Raw genomic sequence first — 5257 nt, 5'->3', positions numbered from 1 at the left:
CAATTTATCCTTCACAGAAACTCTAGGAGGTGGGTAATACTATCATATCATTTTTACGAAGGAGGAATGTGTGGTACAGAGTGCTTTGAAAACCAGGCCACACAGAAAGTAAGGGAGAAATGGAGTCAGTATTTTTTTTTTGAAGATTTTATTTATTTATTCATGAGAGACACACACAGAGAGAGGCAGAGACACACAGGCAGAGGGAGAAGCAGGCTTCATGCAGGGAGCCCCATCTGGGATCCGATCCAGGGACTCTGGGATCAGGATCCAAGCCCAAGGGAGACATTCAACCACTGGGCCACCCAGGCACCCCTGGAGTCAGTATTTGACACTAAGTCAGTTTGACTCCCAAACCCTCCCACTCTGTGCCCGTGCTGTGTTGTCACCCATGTCACACACACACTCCATGCACTCACATTTACACACACAATTATGCCGCACACACAGGCAAATATACATACAGTATACACACACATGCATGAATACACACACACACACACACACAAACTCCCACACAAGTTTTCTGGCTCCTGCCACCACTTTCTCCACTTTGGCAAACATTCGCTCCAATCTCAGAAAATTAGGGCTTGGCAAAGAAACATATGCCAATGTGAGTCAGGCATTACCCTTGGGTTGGTCACTGAGCCTTTCCTCAATGCCATCGAATCAGGAGGAAATGTCACACGGCAGGGAGCCTGCTTCTCCCTCTGCCTGTGTCTCTGACTCTCTGTATGTATCCCTCATGAATAAATAAATAAAATCTTTTAAAAAATACACCACTTATTCTGCACAGTTGAGTACAACTGCCCTCATTTGCAGCTGCATGGCAAAATACCTCAATAAAAAGTTTTGTTTTTTGTTTTGTTTTGTTTTTCCTCAGCCATGTTAAGATCACTTGGGAATCACTCTAGGCTGAGTTCTGAATGCAGATATGAAGTAGAGTGATCCCTTAGACTGGAGGACTGACAGGCACACTTTGGTAATGTAGAGGAAGGGCCTGGGTCTGATGTTGTAAGCAAGGGAGCCTTCCCGGAGGAGGCGATGCCCGAGCAGTGTAACAGGAGCTAAATCTCTAAGCGCAGCTCCACCCGACCAAGCCTCGTGGTTTGGACCTAGTTACTTAACTTCCCTAAACACCAGTTGCTTCACCTATAACTAGAGTGATAATATTTGGTTCGAAGTTTGGTATCCCGGGTTTTCAGGAAATTGCATTATCTCCTCTTCTTTTTCCACTCCTCTCTCCTTCCCCTTTATTGTCTATACTCAGATGTGGGGGGTTGCCTCTTGGAGTTTCGATTTACACTCTTTCCCTTGGCCACCCTGCCCACAGCCATGTCTCACCCAGGTGCTAGCTCAGTGCCCCTGCGGGCCCATCTCACGCTGTTTATCCGCACACAGACACCTGCCAAGGCATTTCACATTCAGCCAGTGTGCAGCCAAATTTGTTATTTCTTCCCTAAATTAGCTCCTGACTTTGGAATGGATAGTTCGCTCTTCTGCGTAGGGCCCTGTGTCTCATAGACACTAAACCTCTGAGTCATCCTTAACCCTCCTCTTTTTCTTCCTTGTTCCTTATCTAATCACTCACTAAATTCTGTGGGTTCTTCAAAACATCTTTGGTCAGAACAGGCAGGGACACTTATGTGGTTGTAGTAATTGTGTCAGGGGTTTTGTACAGCAACAAGACTGTGTCTTTTCCTTTTTTTAAAGATTTTGTCATTTATTCATGAGAGACACAGAGAGAGAGGCACTAACATAGGCAGAGGGAGAAGCAGACTCCCTGTGGGGAGCCTGATGTGGGACTCGAACCCAGGTCCCAGGACATGACCTAAGCCAAAGGCATAGATGCTCAACCACTGAGCCACCCAGGTGTCCCAAGACTGTGTCTTTATTATAGATTTATTAATTTGAAAACCAAAATTAAAGACATTTCCATTCTCTAAACTTCACAGCCTGGACTACTGCACAGTTGGTAAAATTGGTTTTTCCTGAGAGCGTCACTCCCCCTGCAGCATCCTGCACACGACCTTCACGCTAACCTTGAACTTCCCTGCTTAAGATCTCCAACAGTCCTTCGGTGCTTCTGAGTAACAGAAAAGGAAGAAACCTTGTGTTTAAAGCTCTCACGTCTCTCGCCAGCCTAATTCTCAGCTTCCGCAACCCCTTCTTCCATTGCTCTAGTTCACTCCTCCACGTTCTCCCTTAACCCTCTTACTATTCTTGGAATCAACTGACCTTCTCCTGACTGCAAATATATGCTCATACCATTCTTATCACCTTTCATATTTTTTCCCTATTTCACTGATGTTCATTTATGACATTTAGCTGAATCACTAGGCCATTGGCCTCCTCCACCCCAAATGCCATGGTCTTTTCTCTTTTTAATCCCCCACACCGCATGAGTTGTGGCATTCTTGTACCGTTTATCACACAAGAGCTCCCTAGTAGATTATAGATTCTTGAGCACAAGCATTGGCACATCCCTAATGTGCCTCTGAATACTGTGTGCTCTCCAATTACTAAAAGTCTTTGATTTAGTCATTGTATGGTTCCTGGGACAGGGGGAGAGCCGTGTTCCCTAACCTCTGCCAAAGTCATAGACCTATTTGCTATTTTTAAAAAATAGTTTTTGACCCAGTTACATACACTTATTGTTTTGGAATTGGAAAGCTCTATAGAGACCATCTCAGCCCCATACTCTTTTTTTGTCCCTGTAGGAATGAGGCTTTAATGGGTAGAGTGGCTCACCGAAAACACACAGCTAGATTTTGGAGGATCAAGTTTGAAGACCTAGGTCAACTGCGGATGCCGGAAGCAGATGGGTTCCCAAAGCACCTAACTCAGCATCCTCTAACACACAAGAAACCTTTGCCAACTGGGTCCAATAAAAAGAATGTAGTGTGGTACAATTGGAGACGTATAGATTTTGAAATCAGACAAACTCGGTGTTGATTTGGGCCTGGTCACTTATTAGCTGCGTGGATTTTGGAAAATGACTTAGCTTTTCTGCTAATCTATAAAATGTGGACAGTATCTCCACATTGAAGAAGTGAAGTGGTGTTGGTGAAGCGGTGCAACGTGTAGGAAATGATTGGAACATAACACATTGAAGCCATTATTTAAAATAATCCTCAGTAAGTTACAAACTTGCATATTTAATTTTTCTCAATGCATAGAATTTCTTCTTTTCCTAAATTGAGTAAATGGATAGTGGATTTCTTTCTTTCCCTTTGCCCTCAGAATGTTGAAAGGTTTTTTCGTGGCCGTAGCATTACTAAAGAGTTTCCCAGCTATTCTCGGAAAAGTTCTTTTTTTTTTTTAAGTATTATCAAGAACAGAATATTTTGGAAGGTGAATGTGTAGAGAGAGCTTAGCATAGCTAAACTGAGGGCTAGAGATTTTTTGTCAAAATGCACTTTCCAGAGCTGCTTGTTTTCCTGGATAAAAAGGTATTATATTCACCTAATAAACACGTAGAGAGCTCTACTGAGCTTTGAAGTTAAGTCTTCCACAGCTCCATAACTAGCCTTGACCTTCAGCTCTTTCCCATGATGCCACCCTGCCTTTCACACCAATTCTGTGAGCTCAAGCAGGAATGAAGACTGCCTACCTATAATGGTTGGGCGGAAAAGAATGGTGGTGGAGGTCATAGGGGACTCTTAAGGAGAATAAACAAAGATCAGATATCAATTCTAGAACACGGCTGGGCCTGATATGCTTTGTGTTCTTATATCACATACAGAAGTAAAAGCAAAGTGCTTTAATATCAAATATGAGGGTCATGCTAGATAATTTTAAAAGTCCCTCTACCCAACCTCTAAACTCTAGAATGTTTTAGTACAGATAGGTTTCCATGAAAGCCTATAGGAGTTCCTTTCCTGGAATCCCCATACAAATTGGCTCCATCATTGGGTGACACAGGTTCATTCAGTTCCCTACAGTAAGCATGAGCCAGAGAAACATTATTATTATATTTCCAAGTAAAGGATTTCATTTAACCAGCGAAGGTACTTGAGGGGATAGGAAACCTAGGATGGACTCTGCTAATCAGACCCAGGAGAATTGCTAAAGGGAAATCTTCTTGAGGTTAGTCTCCACCAAGCCCAGTAACTGGCCTTTCCATCAATGTCCTTTGTGTTTTTGACAAGGACAGTGCTAGTTTGTGTGTGTGTGTGGGGGGGGGGGGGGGTGGGCCTTTATGCTGACCAGCCCAATATAGATTTGTGCTGCCCAGTGCAATCTCCTGGAATGCCTTAAATCATCCTGCCACTCCTTTTCCCATCCTCAGAGATTCTAATCGAAGTAGTCTGAGGGTGGCTTGAGCAACTGGATTTTTTTGAGCTCCCCATGTGATTCTAATGTGTGACTAGTCTTGAAAACCACTGGCATATACTTAAGGTGTTCCAACAAACTTTCCTCTTAAAACCACCACCCTATCACTTAGTTTTCTGGCACTTTTCTTCCCTCCCAACACACACACACACACACTGCACAAGTTTGGGTGCATTTCTCCAGCAGTCAGACTTGAATAATCCCAAAGTGGCATTCATGAGCTGTCCCTGGTCAACCAGGAGAACCCTGGCGAGGAAAGTGGCACCCCAACATAGTAGAACCACGGTCACCCCTTGCTGTGTTGCTTGGCCCCGCATTCTTTGCCCCCTTTCCCATTTGGGGTTTCAGAGGGCGCCATGCGCTTAGAGGCCAGGCACTTAGGGTTTCCTGATTGCTCGTTGCTCGATGGCATCTGACCCCTAGTTGCAGGCCCCGGGGTCCCAGGTGGACACTGCTTCTCAGGCTCCCAGGTCCCCCGCACCTTCTGCTCAGCCTGGCAGCTCTCAAGAGCCCCGAATTTCCTCTTCGCCTAATTCAGATCCCCCGGGGAAGCGAAGCCCTGGCCACTTGGAGCCACCCACCCCCCCTCCTCTGGGGACCCCCCAGTGTTTTGTTCACTTGGAAAGCAGATATATTCACATTTCTGAGATGGGGGCTCATCGCAGGCCCCACTCTAGCAAAGAGCAAAGGCGGGTCCAGGCGTCTGGCCAGGGAGCCCCTCTCCTGGGCCGCTGCCCCCCCCCCCCCCCGCGGGGGCCCGGGGTCTCCAGGGCAGGGAGCGGCGGGAGCACCCCCCTCCCCCCGCCCTGGCCCTGCCCTGGCCCTGCCCTGCACCTGCTGTGAGCAAACTGCTCTTCGCCCCACCCTCCGTGATTCAGAGCCCCAGCCCCGCCCCGGCGCTAATTTAACTGGCTCGCCGGCC

The sequence above is a fragment of the Canis lupus genome, chromosome 6, assembly GCF_048164855.1.
Source record: "Canis lupus baileyi chromosome 6, mCanLup2.hap1, whole genome shotgun sequence".
Lineage (NCBI taxonomy): Eukaryota > Metazoa > Chordata > Mammalia > Carnivora > Canidae > Canis > Canis lupus.
The sequence above is the reverse complement of the archived record's forward strand: the minus strand, read 5'-3'. Positions refer to the sequence as shown.